General features: G+C 41.4%; 1 pseudogene; it reads left to right on the top strand.

Moving 5' to 3' along the window:
• Positions 1-12,938, top strand: part of LOC146722021 (uncharacterized) — a 43,414-nt pseudogene extending 30,476 nt beyond the window's left edge.
• Positions 12,939-13,207: the final 269 nt, after the last annotated feature.

Genomic DNA, 13,207 nt, shown 5'->3' with positions numbered 1-13,207 from the left:
CCGTACTTTCGAGGAGCACCTAGGCCACTTGGCCGAAGTCTTTTGCCGCCTCCGTGACGCCCGACTCCGCCTCAACCCAGAAAAATGTCACTTCTGCCGGCCAAGTCTCCGGTACCTCGGACACGTTATCGATCGGCACGGAATCCGGACGGACCCAGAGAAAGTGCGAGCCATTACCGATTGGCCTGCCCCCACGATCCTCCGCAGGGTTCGGCAATTTCTGGGGGTAGCATCATGGTACCGCCGATTCATCGCTGACTTCTCCACTATCGCCGCCCCTCTCACTCGACTCACTAAAAAGAGAGCGCGCTGGACCTGGGCAAAAGAAGAAGAAACCGCGTTCCGGAAACTAAAACAGGCCTTAACCACCGCACCTGCTCTCGCCTGTCCGGATTTTGCGCGACCATTTCTACTACAAACCGACGCCAGCGCCCACGGGTTAGGGGCCGTATTAACCCAACACCTCGGCGAAGGAGAGCGGGTTATCGCGTACGCCAGCCGGACCCTCAACGCAGCCGAGAAGAATTATAGCGCTACCAAACTAGAGTGCTTGGCTGTCGTGTGGGGTATACGCCGGATGCGGGATTACCTCGAGGGCTACCGATTCACCGTCGTGACCGACCACCAAGCTTTAAAGTGGTTACAACACATTGAGGCCCCTACCGGACGACTAGCCCGCTGGATGTTTGAATTACAACAACATGATTTCGACATCCAGTACCGGCGCGGGACACTTAACCAGGTGGCAGATGCCCTCTCCCGCCTCCCGGAAGCTTTGGCGGTTACCCGGCCGAAATGCCGGTGGTACCACCGGAAACTAGCCGAAGTACGGAGACATCCGACCGATCACCCGGACTATAAAATCCAGAATCAACGATTGTACAGGCATATACTCCACGATCTGGACTTCCGGGAAACACCAGCCGAAGAGCAATGAAAGCAGTGCGTGCCTACAGACCAACGACCCGCCCTGCTTCAGCGAATGCACGACGACCCGGCCGCCGGGCACCTGGGCATTTCCAAAACATTGGCTCGGGTGGCCCAGCTATATTACTGGCCCGGCATGTTTCGGGAGATTGCCCGGTACGTCCGAGGGTGCGCTAATTGTGCGCGGCACAAGGCCAGTCAACGACGACCGGCTGGACGGATGATGGCCACCCCCGTCCGCGCACCATGGGAACAAGCCGCCGTAGACCTGATCGGTCCCCTGCCTTGATCCACTAGCGGCCATACCTGGCTATTAACCATTCAAGACCGGTTCAGTAAGTGGATCGAGATGGTCCCGCTCAGAAAAGCCACCGCCGTAGCCGTAGCCCGAGCACTCACCGAACGCCTGATATACCGGCACAGGTGTCCGGTCGCCCTGGTGTCCGATAACGGGACTCAGTTCGTCGCGCAACGCATTAAGGCCTTGCTAGCCTCCTACGGGATACAACATCGGACATCTCCCGTGTACACTCCGCAATGCAATCCGGTAGAGCGAGCAAACCGTACAGTTAAGACAATGATCAGCCAGTACGTAGGCCGGCGGCACAAAGACTGGGACGAGCGAATCTCCGCCTTACAGTTCGCCATCAACACCGCCCGACATGAGGCCACCGGATACACTCCGGCCTACATCCTGCACGGCCGAGAGCTCGCCCGCCCACATCCAGAAGATCGACCAGGAACCGCACCAGCACCAGGACCAAGCACCCGCCAGACCCAGTTGGAGGACGCCTACAAGGTGATCCGGATCCACCTCGCCCGGGCCTTCCAGCGGCAAGAGAAGCCGTACAACCTGCGGCGACGAGACTGGCGACCGCAGCTGGGCGAACGCGTCTGGAAACGCGACCGCCCCCTGTCCAGCAAGGCCAACGCGTTCAACGCCAAGCTGGCCCCGAAGTACAACGGACCAATGACTGTCCGGAGGATCGTATCCCCCGTAATCGTTGACCTCAAGGACGCCCGAGGACGATGGCACCGCCACATCCATGTGCAGGACCTCAAGGCGGCATCCGAGGAAGAGGACGAGGAAACCGTCGGGGCGTAGAACAGGGCCAGCCGCCGTGATTCCTCCAGCGCCATACCCCCCACGCCATCTCGCGGCTCCCTGTATCAACCTCCCGACTCGGCCGACCACGTACGATCCGCCGTCTAGGGAGGGGGTAGTGTAACGGCGTGGCCGTTACTAACGCCTCGCGGGCCGATTACCCGCCCGCCACTTGAGGCTATGGCGCCTAAGGCGCCCCTAAACGCAAAAACACAAGCGATACACGGGTCACCCTACCTCAGGGGCGCCCCACTACAACCTCCAGAGGCGCCCCACTACGACGCCGGCGTTACCCCCACCACAGCCTCGATGCAGAGTGGGGGAACCGCCGGCAGGGTATATAAGCCGGCTCGACGGATGAGCCGGCACCAGTCCTGTTCCGGACCTCCTAGCCAGGCAACGGGCTTCTCGTTGTTACGCCGGGTTTCTCGGTTTCTGGCCTCCTACCTTTAGTATCGGGCAACGGGTTTCTCGTTGTTACGCCGGGTTTCCCGGTTTCCGGTCTCTTCCTGCTATACACCGGGTGACGGGTTTCTCGTCATTACGCCGGGTTTCCCGGTTTCCGGTCTCTTCCTGCTACAGGCTATACGCCTCCGTACACCGTATCTCTAAGTTATACCGGGTAATTTGTAAATCTTTTCCGGACACCGCTACAGGCTATACGCCTCCGTATTTTGTTTATACCGGGTAGTCAATAAGTTTCTCTATTTAGGCTTTATGCCAACAAACATTTTGTTTATACCGGGTAGTCAATAAGTTTCTCTATTTAGGCTTTATGCCAACAAACTTTTTGTTTACTTGTTTCTTTTTGAATAAACCAAAGCATTGTTAATAAGGAATAAGCGAGTCTGAATCTCCCCCTTCCTCCCGAATCCTGGAACCGGCGAGCCGATCCGCGGCGTCGGGAAAGGTGAACCGTTACAATAGTATTGATAAAGAAACATTATTTAATGATATTTTCTTTTTCATTTAAATCCTCGGTGGTATTAATAACAATGCTTTAAAAATTATATAAGGAATTATATAATATTACATCTATATTTTACAAGTAGTAGAAAAAGAACATTTATCAAAAATAAAAAATAAATAAATTTTGATGAGATGTGAAAATAAATTTCAAAACACAAGTATCTTAATATAAAGTTTCTTTTGAATGCTCTTAGATAACTTCCCAATTGTAATTTAGAAAAAATGTTTTCTATGCTATCAGATATAAAAACAAAAAAAATTGAAATAAACTTTTGTGCGAATATATAAATGTTAGTTGTGTCATCGAGCAACAGGTCATCCGCGGATTTGCCGGCTGGGTCCGCGGATGGGAAAGCGACAGCGCCGAGGAGCAGAACGGAGGACGAGGTGGAGGACCAATTCATTAAGTTGGCCATCGTCTGGGAGGATATGGGTGAGGATGATGATCCGAGAAACCTCGCGATCAAAGTCCGACGTGTCCTCCTTGATGAGAACGTTCGTGCCTTTAAATATCTTGGCATTTATAGGCGCCTGAAGGGGCACATTCAGTGCTATTGGAGGAGTTGTTCTCGTGGCGCCACCAAGTTCTGTGCTCGTCATGAGTGTGTGGGGCCTTATGACCCTATAAATGGGACCCCGGGCTCAGACAGGTGTGCCCTGGGGGCCATACAGGAAGAACCTGATCCCCGAATCAAGGAGACGGAGGAGATCCAAGGGGACTCATCGCGGGACATGACCCAAAAGGTGAGTGGACTGGGCGACGGTGCGTTGGGCGCTGCCTCTGCCTCCCCTGGGAGGTCCGATGGCGCGCTCAATGTGTCGGAGCCTGGTGTTTTCCATAGCCCGGTGGAGGTCCTGGACAGGGAACAAATTCTGTCGGACAATTGCCGAGCTTACGTGGAGAAAAACAGGGAGCTCGAGGAGCGCGTCAGCCTATTAGAGGCGAGCAATAAAAAACTCCGTGAGGAGTTAGAGTTGATGCGAGGAGCGGCGGCTCCCCTTCCTCCCTCTTCTGGGGAGAAGGAGGCGCCCCCTCCGAAGAAGAGATCTCGACAGAGGCGGAGTAAGGAGGTGGTCTCCGAGCCGGAAGTTTCCGGCAAGGAGACCTCTTCAGAGGTGCGAAGGGAGTTATTTTCCGATGCGGCTCCGAGGGAGGATCCACACCAGCAGCTTTTAGCGTGGGTGGATCTTCTCATCGAGAGGCGTATCTCTGGGGCGCTCGAGGACCTGAGGAGGACTGTAGAGTCTCTCAGGTCCTCACTGGATGCTCGGGAAGGTGGGGTGGATTTACCTGCCTCCGCTCCTCCTGCCAACAAGGTTTCCCCTGTCCTTTCCACGCGTAAGCGGGGGAGGCGGGGTCGGGGTGGGAGTGGGGCGGTCTGCTCTCCTGGGGCTGGGTCGCTTGCCCCGCCGGCAGCTTCTATGGTTGCCGGTGGGTCGGGTGGCCCTGGTCCTGGGAAGGTTCGGACGTCGGGTCTCGCGGCTGGCCCTGGGTCGGGTGCACGGCGTGGGCGAGTGGCCCGGGCTGTTCGTGCTCCGAACGCGTCGGTTGTACAGCTTCTGTCGACGGAGGGTAGGTCCTACTCAGGACATTCTGAGGGAGGCCAAAACCCGAGTAAACCCCGAGGTGCTGGGTATTGGGCCGATGACGATGCGATTTGGAGTAGCCGGGGGTCTGCTTTTGCAGGTCCCTGGAAAGGGTATGAAAGAGAAGGCGGACAAGCTCGCGGGCAGGCTGCGGGAGGTCTTCTCGGACGGGAGCGTGGTGGTCTCCCGCCCCCAGAAAACCATGGAGCTTAGGCTTCGTGGGACTATGGGGGAGGGGATCACTTCGCGCGAGGAGATCTTGGAGGCGCTGGGGTCTCTGGGGGGATGCAGTGCGGGGGACATCCGACTCGGGTCGGTCCGTCCCCTGCCGCGGTCTCCTTTGAGCACCTTGTGGGTGCGCTGTCCTGTATCGGTGGGCCGGGGGGTTTTGTCGTCTGGAGGGCTGAGGGTGGGGTGGAACACTCTCGAAGTAGAGCTGCTTCCTACCCGTCCTCTGAGATGCTTCGGGTGCCTGGAGTTTGGCCACGTACGGGCTAAATGCACGTCCGGGGTTGACCGTTCGGGCCTTTGCTACCGGTGTGGTGCCGAGGGACACCGAGCGGCGGGGTGTGTCGCCACCCCTCGCTGTCCAACTTGTGCGAACGGCGGGAGGTCGGCTGACCATGTCCTGGGTGAGCGGGGGTGTGGTTCGCTCCCCCCTCCACCCGGGCAACGAAACACCGGGGTGTGCGATAGGCGCCGGGCTCCGGGTCGTCCCGATGGGGGACGGCCTATGGAGGCCGAGGCTGCCTCGGCGTGCGCGCAGGCTTCGGGGCCCCCTGTTGGGGGGGCTCCCGACAGTCCCGAGTGGGTGGGGGTAAACTGCAGTCGGGGGCGGGGGAGGTCACGGAGAGGTGGCTTCCCTGTGCCGGGCTGCAGCTCTGCTCCCAACGTCTAGTGTTGTTTCTTGTCCACTAATCGTAGTATGTAGCGGTGGGTGCGGGGGGTTCCGGGGGGGATGCCGAAAGGTGACCCCGCGGTCTCCCTGTCCCGCCAAGTATATGTATAGTAGGTAGCGGCGATGGGTGTTTGAGTGTCGGGGAGGCTGCCGAAAGGTGACTCCGCGGCCTCTTCACCCGCGCCAAGTCCATGTTGTTTGTTTAGTCTTGTTGTCTTTCGTTCATAGGTGGGAGTAACAACCCTCCCACCTTTATTGTGGTCAGCCATTGTGCCTCATCGTTGGCCCTTAGAGAGCTGGGCCTGTGGCCCTTTATTTGGTCTATGTCGTGGATTGTGTATATGTCTGTCCACGTAGTTGGTGACGTCCTGTAACGTCTTAAATGTGGGGTGGGCGGCTGCGGCTGTCTCACTTACCGGGTTCGGCAGGGAGAGGGGTGGGGGCCTCGATCCCATTGCACGTCGACCCAGGGAAGTCCGGGGGGAGCTAGTAGCCCGGCTCCCTCCGATGCCCTTTCGGGGCAAGGGTATTGTCCTCTCCGGGGGGATACTGGTAGTATCCTCCCTGTGTGTCCTCCCTAAAGGACGCCGGTCGGGTGTCCACCGTGAAGTAATGCTCACGCGGTTCCGCGGTGGACAACACCCATACGACCAGGGGCTTCAGTCAGATTTTAGGTCGGTCCCCCGCCCGATAGTCCTTCGGGATACTACGGGCGGGAATCCACCACGAAGCCTCCTGGCCCTCCCTCAGGGGTCAGGACGGCGAAGTTTGGCTTAGGCAAATTTCCTGACTTAAAAAAAAAAAAAAAAAAAAAGTTGTGTGTTAAAATCAATGATAAATGCAAGAAAAAAATTTCTTCTGGACATGAAGATTAATAAATGTAAAGCATTTGTTATAAAGGGTACAAATTATTTTCTATTTGTCCTAAAAAAGAAAGCATAGTTCAACGTTATATGTTACCGATAATAACCCTAGTATTTCATTAGCTAATGATGTATAGAATGATATTTTTCAAAATAAAATAAATTATATAAATGGACATTATTATTTTTATAATGTAATAATAGTTTTGCTCACTTAATTATATATATGTATATGAAATAAAATTTGTCTGTAATAGATGTCGTACTTGTAAAAAATCAGTATGTAAAAATATCTTTAAAAGACATCACACTTGTCAAAGACAAGTGTGTAAAGAATATTTTGTAAAAGACATTACATTTATAAATAAGAAATATAGTACAATATTATGTAATATAATGTGGTATAATATGGCTCCAGGCGAAGGTCTATTTAAAAAAAACCTAACGCGCCATTGATGGTACCTCATATAGGTGGTGTGGAAAATCATCATTAATTTCGTTGTTTCTAAATACAAATGTATACATGTGTAATCCGTATATGTTTGTGTCAAAAACAATTAAAATTATTACATATATACAAAAATTATATAATATATAGGTAGTATTAAAAAATATTATATTTCATAACAGATTATTATTAAAATATAATTTGAATAAGTTAACTTTAATAAGTATTAATAAATATAACTTTAATATAGGTATTAATATTAATAATCTTTTATCGCTTTACAAAAAGCAGAGATATAAACATATATTACTCATTATATTAAAATTTATTCTTTGTATGTAAGTATCAATTTGAATTGAATGTGAGTGTGATGTTATATTACTAAACATGATATATATATATATATATATATATATATATATTGTATATACTAATAATAAAAAGAAAAATAATGTCAATATTATAAACATACCTATTTTATTGTTCATAATTGCACTATTTCTTTCTTTTTTTCTTTATTTATTCATTATCCTTTTTTGACTCTTTTATATTGTATGTTTAATTTCCTTTGCATTTATCCTTTGCATGTGTATCCTTTGTATGCATCAATTTAAATTAAATATATGATGTGTTAACTTAACTGAAAATAATAAAGAAATACAACACAAATTATCCTTATTCAAATTAATATTCAAAGTTGGAATAGGATTGTTTTATAAAACTTATCTGAAGAAAATTCTGCTTTTTGATTCCTTCTTTTCTCTAATTTAATTTTGATAATTTTCTCTTATATACATACTTATATACATATAATACATATAATATTCTCTTATATACATGTATATTTATTTATCTTTACATTTAAATAACATGAATAATTATGTAATTAATTTAAACTGGAATGTATATACATTGTAAAGTTATTATAATTAATTAATGAAAGGCTCGTATAAATTAAACAAAATTAAACAATCATATATAGGCCAACTAAACGAGCAAATAAATAAGATGTAAAAAATTTTTTTATTAATAGTTAAATCATTAAATTAACATTCCGTTACAGAATCGATATAAATTGTAAACGTTTCGACTGCACTACAGTCTTTATCAATACATAAAAATTAAATATTAAAATATAAAGTTAGATGTTAAAATACAAAGTTAGTTAAATATTAAAATATAAAATTGAAACGATTCTTCGCTGTTGACCAATAGATATGCAAGGCGATTGGTCTGAGATGCCAAGTTATGCGACATTTGAGCATGCTACGGATATAATACGCGAATTAAATCAATGTCAGAAAAAATTAAAAAATCTTTCAACTTACATTATCGTTTTAACAAGTCCTTTTCCCCGATATTTCAAGTGTGTGTTGCGAAGTCTGAATACCAAATGTCAAAATAGAGAGCGTGATGTATTTATTTATTACCAATGTTTTTTCTAAATTATGATTCAGCAAATTTTTTAAGTATGTCAAAATAACTACTGTCTAACAATTCGGTGTCTGTATTTAAATTAATTCCATTTTTCTGTTCTTTAATGTGGATCATTTCAGATATTAGTCTTTTTTGGTAATTCTTTTCATGATCCATAATTTTAATATTGTCCCAGTCAAATGTATGTTGTTCGTTTAGAATGTGTTCCGTGATAACCGAATGTCTAGCAGAGTCTAATTTAATATTATTTTTATGTTCTTTAAGTCTCGTTCCTAACTGTCTTTTTGTCTGTCCGACATATGTGGCGTCACAATCGTTGCAATTCAATTTGTAAATAACGTTAGAATTCGTGGGGCAATTATTTTTGTCCTTTTGAACTCTTATGAAGTCATTTAATTTTTTAATGCAACGATATCCTACCACTACGTCAGGTCTTCTTATTGCTGAAGCAACTTTCTCAGATATTGATTCTATATATGGTATGACAAAATATTTAATGTTAGTATTAGTATTATTAGTATCTGTTATATTGTTATTATTAGGCTTGTTAAATTTCTTAGTTGAGAGATTTTTTAATCTGCGTTTTATTTCTGTGAAAATTAGATCAAGAGGATAACCGTTGGATAGCAAAATGTTAATAGCTTTCTCTATATTTTTTTTGTGAAATTGCGGATGTGATAGTAATAAAGCTCTATCTACCAAGTTATAAATTGTTCCTATTTTATGACAAGTCGGATGATTTGAAAAAAATGAAAGTAATCTACCTGAGAATGTCTTTTTGTGATACCAATCTAAATAAATTTTGTTATCTATTACTTTGATCATTATGTCTAAAAAGCTTATACAACGATTATCCTCCTTTTCCAATGTAAATTGTAGTCTATCGTTATAATAGTTGAATTCGTTCAAAACATATGTAATATTGTCAGCGGAAGTGCATAAAATAATGTCGTCTACATAACGGAAATAGAAAGTCATTTCGCAATTTAAATTACTAATTACTGATGTTTCCAAGTCCTGCATGACTATATCGGCAATGATCGGAGAAAGTGGGGAACCCATAGGAGTCCCATAAATTTGTTTGTAAGTTATGTTATTAAAAGTGAAAAATGTAGAAGTTAATATAAATTTTATCATACCTATGAATTCATTTTTGGGAATCTTTGTGTGTGACTCTATAAAATGCCATCTATTATTGATACCGTTTAATGCAAGATCTACGGAAACATTAGTAAATAATGAAACAACGTCCAATGAAGCTATTATGTCGGTATCTTGTATTGTTTTCCCTGATAGAATGTTGCATATATCAAAACTGTTATTTACAAAACTGTCCGCTCTAGGAAGGCTATCTTTTAAAATTTTATGAAAGAAAGAAGCAATATTATATAGAGAAGTATTTATTGAGGAAACTATTAATCTAAAAGGAACTATTAATCTAAAGGAAAAGTTATTATATATTTTTATAAAATATTTAGATAAATAGATATATATAATAAAATAAATTATTTATCTATAAATAATTATTTAATTCAAATATATTTAAACGTATAGTCAAAAAAGGTAATATAAGGCACAAAGAATTAAATTTAGAAAATTAAAAAAATTTAAAGTTAAATAAAAATTTTTAATTTAAATTAAAAAATAAAAGTAAAAAAAATGTAATGTACAAAAAATACTTAGCGCTTTTTGTACATTACATTTTTTTTACTTTTATTTTTTAATTTAAATTAAAAATTTTTATTTAACTTTAAACGAAACTAAATAATTTTCGTTAGAATTAAATACCGGTGCACAAGGCACCAAATTTTTACTTGGACACGGCCAAGATTTTAAATATGAAATAATCTCATATTTTGAGATTTAATTTCAATACCCCTTTAACCCCCCTACGGAAAATAAATAAATGAATGCAAGAGAAAAATATAGATCCGAAAATCGCTGAATCGGGAATCGAACCCGAGACCTTTCGCTTGCCGGGCGACTGCTCTTCCAGCTGAGCTATTCGGATCCTTTCGATTCTATACTTTTCTCTGTTATATATATTAATGTTGGTAAACAAACGCATTTTTTAAGCCAGCGTGTATCAAATAAAAGAGTTTTAACAAGGCTCTGTAATATAAATATAAATTTAACGTATAAGACGGGCAACAAGAGCCAAATCGCGGATGACAATGCGTTATCCTAACGAAACTAAATAATTTTTCGTTAGAATTAAATACCGGTGCACAAGGCACCAAATTTTTACTTGGACACGGCCAAGATTTTAAATATGAAATAATCTCATATTTTGAGATTTAATTTCAATACCCCTTTAACCCCCCTACGGAAAATAAATAAATGAATGCAAGAGAAAAATATAGATCCGAAAATCGCTGAATCGGGAATCGAACCCGAGACCTTTCGCTTGCCGGGCGACTGCTCTTCCAGCTGAGCTATTCAGATCCTTTCGATTCTATACTTTTCTCTGTTATATATATTAATGTTGGTAAACAAACGCATTTTTTAAGCCAGCGTGTATCAAATATAAGAGTTTTAACAAGGCTCTGTAATATAAATATAAATTTAACTTATAAGACGGGTATTACAGAGCCTTGTTAAAACTCTTATATTTGATACACGCTGGCTTAAAAAATGCGTTTGTTTACCAACATTAATATATATAACAGAGAAAAGTATAGAATCGAAAGGATCTGAATAGCTCAGCTGGAAGAGCAGTCGCCCGGCAAGCGAAAGGTCTCGGGTTCGATTCCCGATTCAGCGATTTTCGGATCTATATTTTTCTCTTGCATTCATTTATTTATTTTCCGTAGGGGGGTTAAAGGGGTATTGAAATTAAATCTCAAAATATGAGATTATTTCATATTTAAAATCTTGGCCGTGTCCAAGTAAAAATTTGGTGCCTTGTGCACCGGTATTTAATTCTAACGAAAAATTATTTAGTTTCGTTAGGATAACGCATTGTCATCCGCGATTTGGCTCTTGTTGCCCGTCTTATACGTTAAATTTATATTAATATTTTTGATGATGATTAGTTTTTGCCAAGAATTATTTTTCCTATAAACATAATTTTTGAGAAGATAATATTTTTTATTATTATAAAGAACTATTTTTGCTGGCGAAAGATATAACTTAGCGCTTTTTTTTTTTTACATCTGTGATGTCTTTTTTGTGGGATATAAGTTATGTTAGGTTATGTGTTGAGTTTACTGCCAATATCAGCATACATATCATTTTGTACTAATATTCTTTTAACATTATAGAGAAGCATACAGCAATTAAAGAAGTTGTGGACTAATCTTAAACAAAACCAAAGAGATATAATAACAAAAGAAAGGCAAGCTAGATTTGCTACAGGTGGAGGACCGGAAAAACCTTCCACGGAAATAGATCCAGATGTTGCTCTAATAGCACCTACTTTAATGGCTACAGCCCCTGTATTATTTTCATCTAATATGAATGACAATGAAATAGAAGGTAATGTATTCATTTATCAATAGTAATTATCAAATTGGAATGCGAAGGATAATAATAGTTAAAAAGCGTGTGCGCAAAGAAGTAAATAAAGTAAGCATCAAACTAACAGTAACGTAACAGTCAATATTATAATTTCCCACAATATAACTGTTGCATACAATGCAATTGCATGTTACATTGCAATTGTTACATTATTGAGTAAAAAGTTATAATTATTAATAATGTTATGTTATTGTTAGTTCATGTTTACTGAGATATACTTAAAAAATATGGGCATTGTGTTTTAACTGAAAAATGTTTAACAATTAACTATGTTTTTGTTTCATTAAAATATGAAGTTTTATTAAGTTCTTAAAATAGCTATTGTTTCACTTATAGCTTTGTTTTATTTGTTCTTGAATTCTAGATCAAGACAAATGGTGCAAAATACTAGCGAGGATTTAGATGTCATTGAATTAGCAGAAGCGTTTGCAGAAAATAAAGAAAATGAAACAATATGTGAAACTATAACATCAGTTGCCAAAGGTATGTACTATTCAAATGTATATTTTTTCATTTATCTTTAATGAATAACATATTGTATTGTTTTTATATTTATTCTTTATCATAGTATTTTTGTATTTCACTTATCTTTAATGAATAACGCATTGTGTGTGTGTGTGTGTGTGTGTGTGTGTGCGTGCGTACGTGTGTGTTTATGCGTACGTTTACGTGCATGTGTAATGGGTATATAAAATGTACGTATATAAAATGATTTTTTTAACACCTTTAAATATGTTATATTTTTTTTTACAGAAAAGTTTATAACCAACACTAAGCCTATCGACACTAGCAAGACTGCGAAAAAACGCAAATTTACAAAAAGAGGAATAAAAACGGAAGAAGAAGTTAAAATTCAAAGATTAAAATTTATAATAGAGCAGGAACAACAGTTAGCAGAGGCCAAATTAAGGCATGAAGAAAGGATGGCTGCTATAAGAGAAACTCATTTAAAAGAAAATAATACATTAGAAATAAGAGCTAATTCAGCAAGAGCTGAATTAGCAGAACTTCAACTAAAAAAAGAAAAAGATCGTATTTATAATCTACTTGACTCAATATAAAAAAAACTCATATATTAAAAACTTATAAACGCTATAAGTTTAAATTATGTTTAAAAACAGAGCATATTATTTTTTTTAAGTGACTATTATTTATATTTAAATAATTACGTTTAATTATAATAAAAGAGAGCATATATATGTATATATGTTTTACAACTTTATTTGATATTTTAAATAATATATACTTCACAATCATAATTTTAAAAAATTGGTTTATTTTTTGTACATGATTGATAATGATATATACGGTTATATAAATATATTTCTAAATATGTATCAAAATTAATAATGTATACAGCATAATTAATGTTTTTGTAAATTTATCGAAATAAACGTTCAATGAGAGCTTGTCTTACTGCAAACCCTTCTCCTGGCTGCCAATGTGGTGGATCT

Source organism: Nylanderia fulva, unplaced genomic scaffold (assembly GCF_048542155.1).
Source record: "Nylanderia fulva isolate GAGA-0341 unplaced genomic scaffold, ASM4854215v1 Scaffold382, whole genome shotgun sequence".
Classification (NCBI taxonomy): Eukaryota; Metazoa; Arthropoda; class Insecta; order Hymenoptera; family Formicidae; genus Nylanderia; species Nylanderia fulva.
This window is presented reverse-complemented; position numbering and strand designations above follow the sequence as displayed.